At 38.7% G+C, this 20,635-nt stretch overlaps 1 long non-coding RNA gene across 2 annotated transcripts; it reads left to right on the top strand.

Annotated features, from left to right (window-relative positions):
• The first annotated feature begins 13,630 nt into the window (after positions 1-13,630).
• Positions 13,631-18,606, top strand: LOC110776343 (uncharacterized). Of its 2 annotated transcripts, none has more exons than XR_008921149.1 (7): positions 13,631-13,825; positions 13,944-14,041; positions 15,272-15,361; positions 15,448-15,660; positions 16,644-16,736; positions 17,487-17,844; positions 18,269-18,606. It is a non-coding gene; the product is annotated as an uncharacterized lncRNA (long non-coding RNA). The 2 variants fall into 2 exon arrangements; XR_008921148.1 differs by having other exon boundaries at positions 13,632-13,825; positions 13,963-14,041.
• The last annotated feature ends 2,029 nt before the right edge of the window (positions 18,607-20,635 follow it).

The raw sequence follows: 20,635 nt of genomic DNA, 5'->3' as shown, positions 1-20,635 counted from the left end.
TGTGAGGGGGTCGAAAAAGCACGAGGCTAATGCGTGACCTTGTCCCTCGTGGGTGTGACGTTTCTTTTTTGTCAAATCAAGTGTAATTGGATTTTCTGTGAGTTTACACCCAATTGACTAGTAATATAGGAGTCGCCATTCAGTTTTTAACGACAATGAGAAAAACTGACAAAACCCGGTTATCGGGACATAAAGGGAGTGCAATTATGTTTGACCACGACGGACGTAGGTTCCCTTGTGATCCCTGGTGTGGGGATCTCTCAACATACAACCGCAAGGTAGAGATTGAGGGTTCGGGGGACTGTAACTACCGAGAGGAGTACTCGCTCTTCGATAACTCCAGAGGCAGGATATCTTTACTAGCTCAGCATAAATAATTGAAGGGACATGCGTTAACTATTAAACTAATCTGAGTTGATTTTAACAATATGCAACATATAGTACTAGATCGAACGCGATTATCTGATTTAGATTGTTTTAAGGGACCTAGCATGATAATCCAATTTCCCAACATATTATCTTTATTAGGCGTGATAGAACAATTAGATTTAATTAGTTTAACAGTTCATAAAAAAGGCGAGGAAAGCAATTAAACCACGGAAGAGGCACATTACGACGCACTCTTGATAGGTGCGTCACGGTTCTCAGAAAACAAACCACTTTGACTTTGCTATTTCTCCTTTTATTTAACGAATCTCAAATTACGGGACAGGATACGTTCTGTTCGATTTTTGGATCGATTGCGACAGAACGCGTGATCAATTTAGCAGCGTGAGGCTTAGGCTTAGGGGTTTAGAGTCAATACTCAGAATAATAATTGTGTGTTGTGTTCACGTCGAACTTAGGGCCCTATTTATAGAAAAGAGTTCGTGGAAAGATAGAATTGTAGAACTCTAATCCACGAGGAATTAGGAAAGAACACCTCCCAGGTATTTTCAGCGCCCAGGGCTGGGCGCCGAAGATTTCGGCGCCCAGAGCTAGGCGTTGAAAATAGGGTCTAGGCCGTTTCTTTGTCAGATTCGGACTCTTAGAATCCGGAGTGTATGAGACTTAATCGAGTCTTTTAGTGCGTATTAATTTTATGATGGAATGCATCTGGGCCAGTTACGAACTCTAGGCTCGTTAGGATTTTAATTAATACGTAACTCTTATTTTCGAATCGTATTAGGAATAGGATTCTCTCGCAATTTCTATCTCATTTAGGATTTATGTTGGAGTGCAACACCTAATCCTGACAGGTTTCTATCTTTTATGACTTGCCACTTTTAACAACTACCCATTACGACAGTTACTATTTTTAGCAGGTTTCCATAAATAGCAGGTTTTGGGTGAAATGAAAAGGGGAATTGAGATTCGTTATTTTATAAGAGATGCATTGTCAAGTGGGGATTCATGTTCTCATCATCGAACCTTCCCTTTCAGGAATGGGGACAAAAGTAGGTGTCTACAGTTAGCCACCACTTTGACTGAGTCTTGGAGTAAGACGATGGTCAAAGTATTAGACGGAGTGCGTCACACAAGCCATGGTGACCTGCTTTTGCGAGGGTCTCATAATCCCCCGAGTGATAACATTTGACTTAAGGGTCATCACTTGAAGTGTCGACATATCCCTCGCGTGTCATTGGGATTTGTCAACGGATAGTATAGAAACTCCCTCACTTTGTCATTGGAAGTATCTAAAGAAGCGTAGAAACTCCCTCACTTTGTTATTGGGAGTAGCTACAGATGTTTTCGAAATTAAAGCTATAAAGTGTAATTGGGCCTGGCCAAACCCAACCACGAGGTAAAAATGTTTTTAAAGATTCTCATTTTCAGGGCTAGCTAAACGAGAAAACCCCCTTGTTTTTATGGGACGTAAAACGAAGGAAAATCCAGCACATCGTTCTTTTTTGGAAAAACGGAAAACCAATCCTTTAATTTTTGGAAATAGGGAAAACCGATCTTTTAATTTTTGGAAAAAGGGAATACCAGAAAAAGTTATCGCTGCAGCGACTAAGGACCTGCGCGGTTGATGACGCAGACCCCGCCGGCTAAAGATGGCGAGCCTGTCCGCTAAGGGTGGACACCCCGTCCGATAGAAGTGGACGAATCTTTTTTTTGAAATTTGTTTGTGCTTTTTGAAAATAAGGACCTACGTGGTTTGTGACGTAGACCCCGCCGGCTGAAGATGGCGAGCCTATTTTGAATTTGAAGACTTTATTTTTCGAAAACTGAGGACCTGCGCGGCTAGTGACGCAGACCCCGCCCGTTGAAGGTGGGAGAGCCCTGTCCGCTAAGGGTGGACGCCCCGCTCGCTGGAGGTGAGCGAACCTGAATTCGTCTTTTTGATTTGGGATTCGCGTGCCGCGGTCTTGCCTGATTGACGTGGACAAGTCCCTATTTCATTTTTTTCTTGTGATTTCTCTTGAGAATTTCTTTTTATTCATTCTTGTAGGAGTGAATTCTTTCGAGGGATGCTCGGACTTAGTTGTAACCTGAATGTGGGTTGACAACGGGTTTAGACGGACCTTTGTCTTGTGACCGTCTTCTTTTGTGGTTTTGAGCTAGTCCTTACGGCTCGATTTTTGCCACCACTTGGTCCTTGATCAGAGGACCATGTACAAGTGTCAACGGCGACCTTTGTCTTGAGGTCGTAAACCGGTTTTATCTTTTGAGACATCCAAACACGGGACTTCGTAGTTTGGGAATATTGTTTTTAACTTTGCATAATATATTTTCTTTCGAGCCCCCAAGCACTCGTGCTTGACGGTCATTTCTTGTCAAAGAGGTTCCTTGGGGATACACATTCTGTAATGTCCTTGATCGTGTTTGGGATTGTCCTCGTAAGTGCGAGCGATCTTTGTAGTGGTGTGCTACTCTTAACAAAGCCGTGAGGTGCGACTTTCAGTAAAGAAATCGGCAATTTTCAAGTCGAATGAATATGGCAGGGCCCTATAGAAGTCAGAGCTGTTTTTTTGGGTCTGGGATCATTTTCGGCGCCCATGCTTGGGCGTTAAAGATTTTGGCGCCCAGCGCTGGGCGCTGAAAATAATTTCTGGCGAGGTTTCTTGATGGCACAGTTGGCCTCTTGTTCGTTCGTTCGTCTACTTCACTTGGAAATTCTACGTATTCTCTTCTTTTTTGTTTTTATTTTTTGGAACGTAGAATTTTATTAGAGATTATAATGAGTTGAGTGATCGTGATAATTTCTCGAAAAGCCGTAGCCGATTGGTGGACTACGGTGTTTGTCGCTTTGGGGCGTTTATTTAAAGGAACTGTCGCTCTTTAAGGTGTACAATTATTGCAATAGCTGGGCGAGTCTATATGGCCCGAGGAACATACCTTGAGGCGTATATTTTGATCGCTCGTATATATTTTTCTTTTGAACGCGTTCGTGAATGTTCGATGTATGTGCGAACGGGCATTCATAGAATGGCCGTTGTGTGCGGTCCATTAATCAGTTTGCTTGAATCATTTTTTGAGCAATGACTGATTTTGAATAATTTTCTTAGAGGCTTGATAGGGTTCAGGCCCGTTCATGAAGTGGGCTCAAGCATCGTGCCCTTTCGATCGTTCAAACATTTGCTTCGAGATTTTTTTTATTTTGCTATGGTTGTTTCGTAGCTTGGAGCCCCCAAGTATGCATGTTGGGATGCTTCCTTTTGGCGTATGATTTTCATAGGTTCTTTCGAGAAAGATGCCTTGGGGTTCCGTTCGTGTAGGTGCGAGCTATCCCTTCCGTGGTAGGTAATATTTCGCTACCTTTAATCCTTAATGTGGCTTGCATTTTGAATTTGGGCGATAAGTAGTCTTTGCCTCTTTTACACATGCTCTTGGTCGTACCCGCATCAGTGCAATATGCCTTACTCTCTTTTTTTAGACTTGTGCCGTGGGATGGTTGAACTTATGGTGCGACGTAGGCTTGTGTGGCCTAACAGCATGTATTAGAACATTTCTCCAGGTGTTGGGATATCATTATTATTTTTTGCACTGGAGTACTTCATCACGCCTCGTTCAGGTGTTCGAACAAGTGTAGCACCTTTTGCGTGGGTGTGCACGGCTTATTACTTCCTTCGATGCGAGGATTCATAGATGTTTCTTTCCTTTTTTATCCTTGATTTTTCTTTCGCCTTTGCTTTGGAACGACGTAGACTGTGTAACGGGCGCTTGTAGGGCGAGCGTTATGTGCAGTAGTTTGATCGGAGTTTTGGTGACTCGCGATTTTCAGTTACCCTTGTTAGTGGGGTGACTTTATATATTCTAAGTAGCACTTAAAATTTGGGAGGGGTTGTAGCCATTCTAAGGTTCGTTTTACACGATCAAACCTTAGGATTGTGCCCCTATGACGTATGTATAGCATTAGCGTCGAGAATTTGTGGTAAAATCGTCATTTCGAGCACTTTTAGAGTGTTTTTCTCAAGCCCCCAATTATAGCTACGGGATTGGCTTGGTGCTATAATGCTTGGCATACGTTTTTATGCATTCATGGTGACATGGATCATGAATAGTTTGAACCAGACTCGTTTAGTGCGAGGTACGTTCGAGTAGTGATTTGCTACTTCTCTTGTAAATGTCGTATTGTGCGACATTGCCATGGTCAAGGTAATCACATGTTGAAGTGTGCCTTGACCAAAAGCTAGGTGCCTTTCTTTACCCATAATCATATTTAGAAATATCTTTGACTCACTTGCAAAACACATACTTAGATTAAACCAATGACACTTTATTATGTTCGAAGAAGTCTTTGAAAATTATTTGAAATCCGAGTCCTATTGTGTACAATCCGAGGTGTCCTAAGTAAGTTGACTTATAGAAGGGTTCGTACAGGATTATATGAGTGAATCAAAATACTGTTACGATTTTTGGAATGCTGTCTAAGGATTTGCTGGAAGCCAGGGTGCAGGCGTCAAGATATACTTGTGCCCATTTGGCATATGCTTTCAGGCTTTTAGGGCTATCTTTTCTAGAATTGCGGGAATATAAACCATTTTCAAATTGACTTAGATTTACTTGGTGTATGTCTGCACAAAAGGTCAAGGTATACTTAGTTCAATTTTTAGCCCCCAGTTGCTGTTATGTCTTCTCATTAATGATGCTTTCTGATTTCGATTTTAGATGCCCGTGTCATATGTCTGAGTAGGGTGAGCCTTGGTTAAGTTCCAAGTCCTATTGACAATGTCTAATTTTTTCAAAGGGGATTCGCAAGCATTTGAATTACCATGAACGGATACCCTGAGTTCGAAGGACGATGGGCGATGCCGTAGAACAATCCTCTTTATTGCAAGCTTACTGCCTTTACTACTTGTTGGCGATTATGACCGTGTCTAGTGGTGAAAGAAGGTCTTTAAGCGAACGACTATGTCTGGTGGTGAAAGAAGGTCTTTAAGTGAGTTAGTTCGCTTTAGGGAGGGTCAAGTCGAGTGCTTTAGAGGTCATGGACGCTTGCGCTAGCCCCCATTCAATTGAGGCAAAGCGATCTTTTGAGTCTTGGCTAAGTGCCTAGGAGTGTTAGTGCTCCTTCTGGCAAGGGTACGTGCCCTTATTATTTTTCAATGTGTGCTCGTTTTGGCATCTTGGTGACTTGGATTCTTCCTTTGACTTTTCTTTCGACTTGGGTTGCAAGTAATTAAATTTCAATAAGGGACTTCTATTTTTTATTCTTGTTTTTCTATAGGCTTTAATATTTTTGCAAATTGGTTGGACCGAATCATGGATTGCCTACGTATCCGCCTTAAATAGATTTAATTTGGAATCAGGTCTTGCATAGTTCTTAGCCAGAAAATGGTTTCTTAGAATGCCGATTTTAAACAAGTACGTTCGAGTGGAGCCGTAATGTTTGAAATAGGGTGAAATAAGTGAAGTTTATTATTATTTTAATCTGCCGCTTTGCCGTAAGCCAAAATTTTGTTTTATTTTTTAAGTACATGTATTTGCACAAAAATCTTTTCATGTGTTTTTTGGTACGTATACCTGAATACGTGTTGTACCCCTCCAAGTGTTCGTTATTATTCCGTGTATGTGCGGATAAAATGACGAGCACTTCTGGACAAATTTTAGCAAGCAGAGAGATTCAGCGCCCAGGCTGGGGCGCTAAAGATTTCGGCGCCCAGCTCTGGGCGCTGAAAATGATTTCTGGGCGGATCTTTTTTGGCGCGCTAAATGCTTCTTTTTCTTTTTAGACTAATTTTAGAGGCGCTTTGCAAAGTTTCTTTTTATTATTCACATTTTTTTTTATTTTTTTTATTTTTACGTTGAGCGTAGAATGTACTTTTCATTTGTCTCTTTTTTATTTGTGACTCAAGACGGCTTGAAAGATGGGTTGAATGAGATAGCATAATTTGTATAGGTATTGGTCAAGCATGAGGATTACATCTGCTAGGACTCACAATTTGCAGCCTCAAGCTAGGGTCATGAGCTTACATCAACCAAGGCCAATGAGTAGCATGGGGACGGCTCAAGGGTATATCAACAGGATGTATCCAAACAAGGTATATGGTCATTATGCTAACAGTGGTGTAATAATGGGTATGACGCACGTGTCAATGGCCGTACGTGGTTTACAGTTGACAACAAGAACAAGAGTCGAGGTAATGGTTTCTTGGGTTATGGCAATGAGAACATGGATGGGTTAAATGAGCTGAACAGGGGCCCTAGAGCGAAGGCGTCTAAGAACATAAGGATTGGAAGGGGTAGACATCGTAGAACTTTATGTAGTTTCTGTGGCATGATTTGGATTGGTTGACTCAATTCTTTTCCTCTGCTTTACTTGTGTAAATTTCGCACTTTGGGAGGTACGGGCTAAGTATTTGATGGCTCGCTCTTTTCGCTCTCCCTTTTCTCTTTCTATTTTTTCATTTTGCTTGGGATTTCTCTCCAACATAAATCCTTCAATTTTTTTTTTATTTGGGCTAAAAGGTAAATGGTTGTGGTCTTTGAGTCACGAGGCGAGACTGAGTGAGCCTTGTTTGGTAGGCCTATAGTGGACCTTTAACTTTAGTAAGCTTAGGGTGGACCTTTAGCTTTAATAGGCCTAGGGTGGACCTTTAAATTGTCTACTTTGCAAGCGTATTTAGTCGTTTCAAAATGTGCAAATAGCGTCGATTCAAAATGTTGTTTTTACCTTATTGAAATTTAACGAAAGAATTACATCGAATATAATTTTTTGCTTCTTTTCAGATTCCGATTTCTGGGATTTAATTGGAAGTTGTGATTTAGACTCGAACTTTCATTAATCTTTCTGATTATAACCCGTGTATGAATACAAGGAGGTGGCCTAGACTCAAAATAATGACGTGGCGTAAGCCTATAATACTTGACCAAGCAACTTTCAGACTTAGGCTAATTGGACCATAACTTTCGTTGGTTGACACTTTAGATTTTAACCCTTGGGTGTTCATTTTTCATGTGCCATTTTGCTTAATGTTGGCAAGGTAGTTAATTGGAGAGATCGAATTTTCATTTTTGCAAGACTAGAATCATTAGTGCGGCTTCCCTCTTAGTGTGTATTGCTTTACCCCAATGGTAGCCTTATGGTATGCCGATTTGGGTATTTTCATGGTTGGTCATGTTGTATTCATGAAAAATATTTTAGTCCGTACTTAGTAGTATTTCAAGGAGCGAGTGACTCGAGAGGACTATGATAGTCGTGACCCAACGTGATCATAAGCCTTGAGGCTATTAATTTTTTCTTTGCCAATGGTATTGACACCTTAAGTTCACTTTGGGGGTTGTGCGACTATGGGGGAATGATTTTCAGAATGTGACCGTTTCCATTTTGCAAATACTATAATATATATATTCTTTTTTATTGGTGAGAGAGAGAGTATTGAGGCCGTGGATTCTTAGCAAGGGATGACAATTACTGTAACGCCCCGACCTCTAGATCACTTATTAAAGCATAATTAGCAGCGGAATTAACCTAATTCGGTCGGGACATTACCTGCCGTAACTCCCTCTTGGGAATTACAAGGCAACCATCAATCATAAGCTATTAAACTCCAAGATTAACATAATATTCATTTTTAATTCCTTAATAAAAGTACGTAACTTTAATCCAGAATCTTCACTTTACAACTTAACATTTACTTAGGTGAACATGGTAATGGTGAAATCCTCGCCACTACTCGTTTCCGTGGTCCCCAGCAGTACCTAAAACGGAAAACAAAACGGTGAGCCGAAGACTCAGTAACGAGTTACCCTAGCATCGTAACATCATTTCAATTCATTTTATTTAATAAACAGGGAGAATAGAATATAGTAAAACATTTACTAAATCATCATTTCAGAAGCATCATCATTACAGAAACATAAGTTTAGAAACGTCATTTCAGGAACATTATTTTAAGAATATCATTTCAGGAACATCATTTCAGGAATATCATTTCTTTAACCTTTTTCCCTTTTTACAGTATTATTCTGGTCATCAGGATTTTACAGGAAAACATGGTAGGACGTCTCCTACGAACAGGGGAAGCCAGTGCTTCATAACAGGGGGAGTCAATGCTCCATAACAGGGGAAGCCAGTGCTTCATTTCAGGGGGAACCTTGGTTCCATATCAGGGGAAGCCAGTGCTTCTTATCAGGGGGAACCTTGGTTCCATATCAGGGGAAGCCAGTGCTTCTTATCAGGGGGAGCCTGGGCTCCATATCAGGGGAACTTGACCAGTTTTTACACTTTTATTTATCATGTTTACATTTCTTTTAATAGAACATTAATCAGGAAAATCTCATTCATTCAGGGTGGTTCAACAAAACCATTAAATCTCGTTATTTCATAAAATCATTTCTTTCAGGAATAATAATTCATTAAATCAATACTTTGCATAAAGCTGCATTATCGTAAAACAATTCAATCAAATCATACTTGTAATCCCGCAATTCATAAAACATCATTATAAAACATCAATCATTCATAACATCATTCATAAATACATTTCGAAGGGAATGCGGGTACTAGCAATAACCGTTACCTCAACCGCAGTTTTTATACTTCCTGTCCGATGGATCGTCCTTCCTGAGCCCCGAGTCCAATTTCTTTCAAAATATCGAATTATTGAATTAGTAGCTAAAACGATAAATAATTTAAAACTATTATTTTATAAATAATAAATTTATAGATAGTGAATTTTGAAGTAATGAATTTAATAAAAATATATTTTTATAAATTATTGAAAATATTATAATCAAAATTTCATAAATCGATTTACATAAATATTATCTAATTTCATAAATTAACGAAAATATATTATTTAAATCAAATTTCAATCTTGATATTATCATTTAAAATTTATATAATTAAAGTAAATAATAATTGATTTTCATGAAATATTAACATGGGTTTTTAAATAAAAGAATAGAGCTTACTTTGGGATATTGGGCCAAAACAAAAGGGTTGGGCTCAATTTGAGGAATAAAAGAAACAAAGTTCCAATCACTGGAACTCGTTTCTTTTCGAAACTGAGGCTCGAAGCAGGGGAGGCTCGAAGGAACAGGGGAAGCAACGCAAAGGAAGGAGAGAGGAGAGGGGAGGAGGGGAGGGTGGCCGCCTGAGCTGGGCGGTGCAGCAGCGCAACCCGCGCCGGAGGCGACGGTGATGGTGGGGCTCCGCGGCGGCGGAGAAACAAGGAAGGGGGAGAGGGAGGTCGCGCGAAACAGGGGAAAAAACAGGGGAGGGGGTATTTTCCGGGCTGTTCTGGGCGGCGGTAAGGGCGGAGCACCTGGGGTTTTTGGGCGACGGAGATCAGGGTGCAGGGTGGTGATGGTGGACGGTGGCTGGAATTGGTGGTGGCTGCGGTGCGGCAGGGGAGAAAGAGGCGAGGGGCAGGGGAGGTTTGAGGGGTGGTTTCCGATGAGTTCTGGGCGGGGACAGAGGTGGTTGAGTGGTGTGGGACGAAGGTGATAGACAACAGGCAGAGGTGGTGGTAGTCGGTGGTTGCAGTGGTCGTTGGTGGTGGTGGCGGTTCGAACAAAGGAAGCAAGGGAGGGGTGATTTCCATTTTTGGTTAACTGATTTTTGATTTAGAAAAATGGAAAGAAAATGGTTGTTTATAATGAAAAGTAGAGTGAAGAAGAAGAGTGAAGACCTTGGAGGCCAAGGCATGAACATGGACTGATTTCAAGGGAAAGGAAGAAAGGAAGAAAAATGCTCCTTCTTGCTTTGTACGTGGAGAGCAAGGGAGAAGAAGTGAAATGGAATTTTGCTCTTCAAGGGCATTTTCGTAATTTCAATTATTTAGGCAAAAATTCAGAAAATTGATCTCTATTATTTAATTAGGAAATTAATTGGAATAAAAATGGTTAATCAAAACTAAGTTTCGAAATAAAAAAAAAATATATATATATAATATCGTTAACGAAAAATAAATTAAATTTTTGAATAAAATAAGAACGTTCCGAAATTATTAAAAATCCGAAAATATTAAGATTTAAAAAGGTCGTTAAGCTGGTACATACGAAATTATAAAATCTAAAAAAAATAGTAATTCGTGTAACAACATTAAAAATTCAAGCGAATTAAAACTTCATTAATTAAAATAAAGTTCGAAATTAGGATTTAAAACGTTTTTAAATTAAATAAAAATAATTAAGCATAATTAATCGAGTTTTAAAAATTCGGGGTATTACAATTACATATGGGTGCTTATTGATTTAAATGTTAGGAAGGGAGACTCAATATGGTTTAACCTTTTAACTTGCAGAACGACACCAAGCATTAGGACCGATTCTATGGATAAGACAACTAAGGCTTAGGATTTAGATTGTACTTTTGGCATGGCCTAGTCTAGACTCGGATTTATATTTTTATTCGAACATTATTTTTCCTTGAAGACTCTATTTGAACATTATTTTTTTTGAATACTTTGCCCATGTGACATTCAAGGTCATTTAATTAGCATGCTCGGTTTTGGTGCCGAGCATTGTCGTCGTAGGAGACCTAATCAACGACACAAAGAGTTATTTATTATTATTTTTTTAGTCGCTTTTAGAATCGAGTGCCTTTTCATACGCCCTCGCAGCAATTTTCACGAAAAGTTTTTTTTTTGCTACGTATTTTTTATGCGCGGGCACCGAAGCTGCTGCGCCTGACCAAAAGGCCAGGCAGCAACTTCAGCGCCCAGCGTAGGGCGTGAGAAATTTTGGCGCCCAGCCAGAGGCGTTGAAAATGCGTCCCTGGCTGGTGTTCGTTTTCTGTTTGCGTATACTGTTTGTTTTTGCGACTTTAATTTTGCGTGCTTGCCTAATAACGTCCTTTACGCGTTGTGCAGCGTTTGTGGGATTCGTTACAGGCCATCCCGAGCGTCGCTTATTTTTGTGGCGATCGTTCGGGTTTGCGGAACACGTATTTCGGTATAACTCTTTGGCCAATTGGTTTATGAATGTTTGGGCAATTTTTTAAGGTCGTTGGTTTTCTAACATTGTTTGTCACACGCAAGCATACATTTCGCTACACATAACTAACATTACATCATGAGGCAATAATAATATTTCATGTAGTTTATGATAGGCTTCTATGGGTAGTATTTGCGCCTGGCTTGGTACCGCTTCTATCGCAGATCCAACACATGCCCCGGTCGAGGTAGTGCCTTCAACAGACGAATTTCGCCCAAGAGGCCAATCACGATGTAAGCCAAGGGGGCATGCACCAGTGAGAGGGACCTAATGGGCGAGCGATTGGGTTTGGGACGGGTGTACTTCTAACGAAAGTGCGGAGTGGACAACATTCGAAGCGTATGCACCCCCCGGTTGGCGATGGGTATCCTTAGTCCTAACTCCCTGAGGGAGCCAAGATTCGTTATGCGGTTCTGCCCGTTCACATTAATATGTTGATTTTCAGGTCGTCCCAACTTGATGGGGAAATAAACGCGGGGTAGGATCGTTTCACCCTTCGGCTATTTTGATTACCTATAAGCACGAGTATTTCCTTCACGATCCCCAGTGGAGTCGCCACTGTGAGGGGGTCGAAAAAGCACGAGGCTAATGCGTGACCTTGTCCCTCGTGGGTGTGACGTTTCCTTTTTGTCAAATCAAGTGTAATTGGATTCCTGTGAGTTTACACCCAATTGACTAGTAATATAGGAGTCGCCATTCAGTTTTTAACGACAATGAGAAAAACTGACAAAACCCGGTTATCGTGACATAAAGGGAGTGCAATTATGTTTGACCACGACGGCCGTAGGTTCCCTTGGGATCCCTGGTGTGGGGATCTCTCAACATACACCCGCAAGGTAGAGATTGAGGGTTCGGGGGACTGTAACTACCGAGAGGAGTACTCGCTCTTCGATAACTCAAGAGGCAGGATATCCTTACTAGCTCAGCATAAATAATTGAAGGGACATGCGTTAACTATTAAACTAATCTGAGTTGATTTTAACAATATGCAACATATAGTACTAGATCGAACGCGATTATCTGATTTAGATTGTTTTATGGGATCTAGCATGATAATCCAATTTCCCAACATATTATCTTTATTAGGCGTGATAGAACAATCAGATTTAATTAGTTTAACAGTTCATAAAAAAGGCGAGGAAAGCAATTAAACCACGGAAGAGGCACATTACGACGCACCCTTGAGAGGTGCGCCACGGTTCTCAGAAAACTAACCACTTTGACTTTGCTATTTCTCCTTTTATTTAACGAATCTCAAATAACGGGACAGGATACGTTCTGTTCGATTTTTGGATCGATTGCGACAGAACGCGTGATCAATTTCGCATCGTGAGGCTTAGGCTTAGGGGTTTAGAGTCAATACTCAGAATAATAATTGTGTGTTGTGTTCACGTCGAACTTAGGGCCCTATTTATAGAAAAGAGTTCGTGGAAAGATAGAATTGTAGAACTCTAATCCACGAGGAATTAGGAAAGAACACGTCCCAGGTATTTTCAGCGCCCAGGGCTGGGCGCCGAAGATTTCGGCGCCCAGAGCCAGGCGTTTAAAATAGGGTCTGGGCCGTTTCTTTGTCAGATTCGGACTCTTAGAATCCGGAGTGTATGAGACTTAATCGAGTCTTTTAGTGCTTATTAATTTTATGATGGAATGCATCTGGGCCCGTTACGAACTCTAGGCTCGTTAGAATTTTAATTAATACGTAACTCTTATTTTCGAATCGTATTAGGATTTATGTTGGAGTGCAACACCTAATTCTGACAGGTTTCTATCTTTTATGACTTGCCACTTTTAACAACTACCCATTACGGCAGTTACTATTTTTAGCAGGTTTCCATAAATAGCAGGTTTCTATAAATAGCAGGTTTCGGGTAAAATGAAAAGGGGAATTGAGATTCGTTATTTTATAAGAGATGCATTGTCAAGTGGGGATTCATGTTCTCATCATCGAACCTTCCCTTTCGGGAATGGGGACAAAAGTAGGTGTCTACATCATCCAAACACTAAGTATGTTTTATGGCCTTTAACCAATTAAACATTAAGTCTATATATGGCCTCACTAGTAGAGAAAAAGTCATTTGCAACTCCCTTTTTGCAACTCATACATTGTGTGAATGCTACGAAAAGCCATTGGTCAACGCGGGTCAAGGATTTAATGAATTTATTACACCGCATTTGGACTTTAAACGCTGCAATTTTTTGAAAAAAAAAATTAAAAAAATAGTCGCAGCGCATTGAGTGAGTGCTCGCTAAGAAAAATGCGTGTAATTGCAACCTCCTCTCGATGTACGCGCTGCGTAACTTTTCTAGACCTAACAACACTGTTAAGTCTCCTTCTCTCCCTAGAACTCTCCGTCCATTTCAAACCCTAGAATTCTATCTCTTTGTTTCGTCCAAATCGCTCAATGGGATTTCGAAAAAGAACTTCGATCTGGTTCCTTCCAACTCCCCACGTGCAAAAGTATATTTCTATCTCTAAATCTCACCATTTTTTCCCTTTTCTTTCTCATTTTTTTGATATGCTATTCGATTATTTTGAAATAATGTAATGGGTTCAACTCTTCGATTTTGTGTTAAAGTTTCAACCCTGATCTACAGAGAGATAAAGAGACGGATGAGAGAGAGGACGTCGACGTCGTATTGTGCTTGAAGTTCTACCTTCAGTTCGTCAATTGTGGTAGGGTTTCAATTATTAAACTCTTCGTTTTCTTCGATTTTAAATGATTTATGATGTTTGGCTGATTTGATTTCTTAATTTTTGGGGATTTATTGTTCTTTTTAGTTGTTAATTTGATGTAAAGGGTTCTGTTAATTGAGAGAATGGATCTGGTAATTTAGGGGTTAGTTTTTTTTTAAATGTTTCAGTCAAATTTATTGTTTTGGAGTCAAATTGGTTCAGATTATTTGGAATTCACAATATGTATAGTTGTTTGATTTTCCTACGGAAATTTTTCATGATGCAAGAATTTTGTATATGTTTATGATTTAACTTGCTGTCAAATAATTGAGTGCAATGAGAGTCTCAAATTGTTCAAAAAATTTACCCAAATCTACCAGATTAAACACACATCAGGGGCCACGAAACAGCGCAGAGGAGGAGATGAGATTCAATATAAACGATAGAGAATTTAATGGGTTTTGTTTGGTGAAGTTCAAAGCTGCAATTGGGGGTGTTTTCCGGTGAGTTTTGAGCGGCAGTCAGAAATAATGGTGACAGGGCACCATTTCATGTTCATGGTGGTGTATATTGATGAACGGAAATCAGGGGAAGAAGAGAATTGACAAACCCTCAACCATATAAATTGAGTTTAGAGATGTGGGAATAATTTATATTGATTGAATCTGCATAATTAGATTAGAGTAGGAAATTGAGCGTAAGACAGATTCTCAGTTATATGTGCATAATGTTGATGGAAATTCTCATCTTGTTCCAATCTGTATAAAAAAACTGTACAACTTGGGTTAAGAGTTGAACTTAAGAGAGTGATCTTTTGTTTCAGAATTTTGACAAAGAACAATCATGCCTGTTTTAACATTAATCTGATACAAGAATTAGAAACTTAATTTAAAGAATTAGAAACTTAATAGGAAATGACTTACTTGGCAAAGCAGTAGATCTTAAAATCTTAAATCAGCCATCCAAAGGACCTTGGGCACCGATACTCTAGGTAGAACAAAACCATAGAACCGTTTTTAACGGTCTCAGACGCCATTTTCAAAGCCTTTTTCACATCAGAATCAATATCATTAACAACAATTACCACACTGGGGTTGTGAATTTGAATGAGTCCTTTCATGCTAGCGTAAACACTTTGTACTACAGGTACTTCAGAGTTTGATACCCCTGAAAGTGCACCAACTCCCAGGTCAAATATTTTAAATCTTCTCTCTTTACAAACTGATTTAGGCCAGTTCAAAGCTGCAGCAGCATCTTCACAAGGACAGAGGGTGTAGGCCATCCCCATTTTCACAAGGTCTTGGAACTGTAGGCCTTGCTGTAAGTTTCCAGTGAACCTATTTATGTTAATTTAAGTGAATTTTATTCTCTTTTATTGATGATCTAATTGCACACTACATCAACAGGTTGCAGAGGGTGCTAAAACTGCAGGTGCTTCACGGATCATTGGTGTAAATCTCATTCATACTTCATTCCTCTAAATCTGAGTTCACGCATCAAGGATACCTCAAAATCTTTCGATTTTGCGTCAAGTATTCAACCAGGAGAGAGATGAAGAGAGGGAGGACGCTATACTTCTTTGCGCTCTGCTAGCTTCAATCTCCGTCTTTGACTTCACGGTAGGGGTTCAAATTATCTCTTTTTTATTCGAATATTGTTTGATTTATGGTATTTGGGTGATATGATTATTTTGTGTGTGATTTATTGTTCTTCGTTTGATTTGGTACTTAAATAAAACTTTGATTGACCGATTCATGTTATTTTAGGGTTAGTTTGTTGTTTTTTATAACGTTATTTGGGTCGATTAATCTGGGGCCAAATTGATTCGAGATTTTTGTTATTCACTCGATTTTTTTGGTTTATTTCTGTATATTTTAATCCTTTGCAATTCGGATCTCATTTCTCCCTATGCAATTGTTATCTAATTTATCCCGTGTAATTAGGTTGTTTCGTTCTCAAAGTTTTGGTTCTTTGGTTCCCTGTTCATCTCCTTATTATTGTCCAACTGGTAGTCTTGTTTGGGGTTGGGTTGTTGTTTCTTTTTTTACTGGGTTTGTTGGTGTTGCTCTGTCTGAGATTTGCTCCTCTTTTCCGGTTAGTCAAACTTCCTTTATTGAACTCACCACTGTTTTTCTATCTGTTCTTATTATTATTTCTTGTTCTTGAATATGATTGTTTTTTCCAATTGTGAATTATGCTATTTGCGAGTAATGGATGTAAATACAGTGTCCGGACCCTTTTTTTACCTTAATTACTCATGTCGGATTGTCTGACACTAGATGATACTTTGACAAAAAAGATTGACAGTAATAATGTTGTGGTGTCTGTAATAATGTAGTTTTCTCTTCCCCTTTTCCTTTTGTGGGTGGGGGTGGGTTAAGGTGCAGACTGCAGACATGAGAAGCTTAAGTATATCTAGATTTCAGACGTTGAGATAAGTTTTCATGTTCTTTAGCACAGACTAGAATAAGTAAGCAACTCCAGAGAATGGATATTGGTATCTCACTAGCATTAGTCGTATGGATCATCTTTATATCAAGGATAGGACTTTATGTAAATATGCAAATGGAGTCTGACTTTCACTATTATTCTACCGTTTCAGGTATAATATCAAAGATACTGCTCCATGATTTGACGAGCACGACACTTGAAGTTATCACTGTTTTGCTGCTCAAGTTCTGGAAATCATCTGTTGGTATAATTTCTTTGATAAATTTGTCTTTCTTTGATAAATTTTTCTTTTGATTGTATGCATGAATTATAATTCATACTTGTATATGATAAGGAAGAGCTTCTTCTAGCTGCTTAGTGTTGAGCCATAGTTCAAGAAGATAATAACTCTAGGGGGGAGGGGGAAATCAGGAGATATATTATTATTACAACTTGGACGCTATTAAAATTTGATACCTTTTTCGTACAACTTAAACGTGCACTGCTCCATTTTACATAATTTAAGGTACTTCTTGATCACTACATCTTAATTCTATCTTTAAGGTACTCCAATGTCGGGTAAATGATTCTTTCAAAGATCGAATGGGTAAATGATTCTTTCAAGAATTATACTTATTGTTTTTTATCGAATTGTGATTTGTGGAATTGTGGGTGGTTTTCATGATAATCGAATTCTGCACTTTTAGGGTTTTTAGTGTTAATGTGTGTTGTTTTAACTTCTAAGGCTTTAATAATGTGAATCATGTAAATTATTGGGTTATACATTGTGATTACTGATTGAATTATGCCATTTTGGGGGTTTTAGTGTTAATCTTTCGGTTAAAATATTGTTTCTTACTTTCCATTATGCTTTTGAATGTTTCCTGCAAAAAGATTCAGAAACTAAATTAGCAATAACAGAAACTTGCTTTTATCATTGTCTATATATTAATCAGTCATATCATTGCTTTTATGAACTTGTAAACTACTAATCCTTTTCTCTCAATTTCCCTAGATGCGGAGACCGTCACAATTCTCTAATAATAATAACCAAGCTACTGCTACTGCTACTGCTAGCGCTGCAACTTATGGGTATCAGGGTCAAGTAGATCCATCAGCTTACGATGCAGCGGCTGGACAACAAGCTTATAGTGCTGCACCTGCTGGGACACAACAAGGCTATGCTCAGCCAGCTCCAACACAACCTGGTTATGACCAGTCGGCAGTGGCTCCTCAATCTGGTGGATATGCTACTGCTCCTACTGGTGCACCTGGTGCTTATGGAAAAACCTTATCTCCCCAGCCTCAACCTGGTTATCCACCGTATGATGCATCCCAGCAAGCGTACGCTGCACCTCGATAATTTGATTCAGGTATTTCAAAGCATTTGCTGATCCTGTCAATTAGTTTGTTGTAGGTTTCTGCTGTTGAAAGGACTTGAGTAGCATTTTTTAGCTGACTAGATTTTTACAAGGAACTGGCAATTTTGTGTTCTTCCATTAGTTAGGAAAGTACCGAGGATATCAGAATGTTGGAACCTGAAACCTGTTTCACAAAAACAAATTGACTTCTATGTATAATGGTTTTCATTTCTTTGCCTGACTGTAATGTCGATTGTGTTAATCAAGCCACTTTCAGCCAACTTGCTCTTTTGATGGTCAACTTTGCTTAAATTAGTTAACTAAGTTTTTCAATGGAATCATTACTTACTAGTTCAATGATCTGGATACATTTTAGCAGGAAATTTCTTGATCCGTAGAACCTAAACTGAAATCTGAGACACGTGTGTATTTGCAGATAACAACATACTTTTTACTGTCATCCGCTTCTCGGCGATTCCTATTACAAACAGAATGCGGGAGGGAGCAGACAACATTTTCACAGATTCATCAGCAACAGCCATAAGCATGTCTCTCCTGGCTTTCATTTCATTGGTTGCCATTTTTTTATTGTTCATCTGATTGTTTTAATTAGGATAGGAATGTTGATGTAATATGTAGATTGATTGAATATCAATTGTTGGTTTGGCTTAGAATGTGATGGTGGCTTGGTGTTTATTGCTATAATCAGGTGGTGGGTGTATTGCATTTGGTTGTTTCACTAGGGATTATTTTGGCAATGGATTGTTCATCTGATTTTTTTTTTTTGTAAAATAAATGTACTATTTGCAGCGTGTACTGTTAAGTGAATGCTGCGAATAGTTTCAGATATGTGGCTTTGAAACTTCTTTTTGCAGCGCTTGCGAACTGCAAAGGGATGCGAAAAATGGACTTTTTGTAGCGCGTGTGAAACACCATGCGCTGTATTTAATGGCTTTTTGCAGCGTTTTAGTTCGCTGCGAATAAAAGCCCACTATTTACAGCCATCACAATTGCAGCGCTCAAAAACGCTGCAAAAAGCCCCTTTTATGCTCGCTGCAAATGACATTTTTTCTACTAGTGCCTCTAACCATTTTAGGGAATCTATATTTCGTCATAGATTTTTTACAAGTCACAAACTCATTACCATTCTTGATAATAGTTTGACTGCAAGTTGTAGGATTCTTCACTATCTAATAAAAGAATCTCATAGTTTCAGTGACCTTAATTCTATGCCTACATGGGTATAGAAAATCAAACAATAGAATATCAACAGACACTTGAGAGTCCTTTGAATATTTTGTTCTCCTTGAAGCACTTGTAAAGTCCTTTAAGAGATTTCTATTCTTTAAAGCCACTTCTAAAGTTCTTAAAGAATAAGCGTTCGGAATTTCTAAAGAACTTCTAAAAGGCCTCCGAAATGTCCGTTTATGTTTTTTGTTCACCTCGAAGACTTCCGAGGTCTATTTTCTCCCACTTGTCATTTTGGAAACGAATCCCCAAAATGACACTATTTCGAGCAAACAAACGTTATGTTCTCAAAAATTTGTGGTAGAATTAATACCTTTGTGTCTTATTTGAATAATTACAATGAAACATATCTATACTTGGGCCTTAGTTTGTCGAATAACAAACACTAAGCTCCCACTGAGTTTAGCAACACTTTACATATATATAATTGAAAAGGTATTCTTAAATTATTTTTCAATAGCTTTGACGAATTTGGTTTAGTTTGGTGGTAGTTGAGCATTTTGTTTTAGAAATTATAGGAAAATTCTTTATGATTCATCATTGATCAAATCAAGTACCAATTGACTTCGATCATTCCAATTTAGATATACCATATCTTATGGAGCTCGATCGTGAAATTACAACACACAATCATTGATAATCATTCTTGACTTAAGTAATCATCAACATGATCTAACCTAGATCTTTATGATTTCTTGCCAAGTGGATTTTATACTTCTGAATCTTTGAACTAGCCAAACAGATTCAAACTTATATCACATTGAGTAAATAAACCTATATTCACTCTAATTCAGGTGAAATAATAAAGTCATAAAATCTTTCTTTAGCTTTGAAATCTATTGTCTAGTTGTTCTAACAATAGTTCATATCTTTTGTTACTTTCAACAAGTAAGACTAGCTTGTCTTGAATTGATCTAGAAATAAATCAACTTTCAAAGTCCATCAAAATAGAGCTTTTGAATGTTAAGTTGTTGATATGGTCTAAGTAACAATGCCAAAGATCCGTGGAACTCAAATCAAGAGATTGATTTGAACCTAGTAAAGTTCTCATTGTTAAAGAGTTGTTTGTTTTAATCAAGCATACCGACTCAACCCGTAAATGACCATTTCATTCAAATAAACAAACAAACATTATTTTTGTTTTTCTTGAATGTGAGTCTTTCTGTGTTTGAAAACAGAAATTTAGGTATGCTGATTATAGAACAAAATAGCCATTAAGTTCCAGCCTTCAAAGGTCTTAAAACAAACTAGATGACCCTACAACTAATGTAGCATTCCATGCTTCATATCCCACTTGTAGGTCATTTGTGTAGCCTAGCTTCCATCATTTGAGTTATTACTGATGTAAGAACCTCAAGCGGTATATGCTACCAAGGAAGTTTGATTGCTAGGTTACTTTTCCTTTAAACATAAACTTATAGGTAGAAACGGAATTGTAAGTTCCTTTCACTTGTTCCTTGTTTTCCTATTTCTTGTACTCTTTCTTATAGTCTTAATAATTGACTTCTCTAGTGTTGACTTTTATACTTTGTTAGACATTTCCAATGTCACTCCA

The sequence above is a fragment of the Spinacia oleracea genome, chromosome 5, assembly GCF_020520425.1.
Source record: "Spinacia oleracea cultivar Varoflay chromosome 5, BTI_SOV_V1, whole genome shotgun sequence".
NCBI classification, from domain to species: Eukaryota; Viridiplantae; Streptophyta; class Magnoliopsida; order Caryophyllales; family Amaranthaceae; genus Spinacia; species Spinacia oleracea.
Note: the sequence above shows the minus strand (reverse complement) of the source record. Positions and strands in the feature narration are given on the sequence as shown.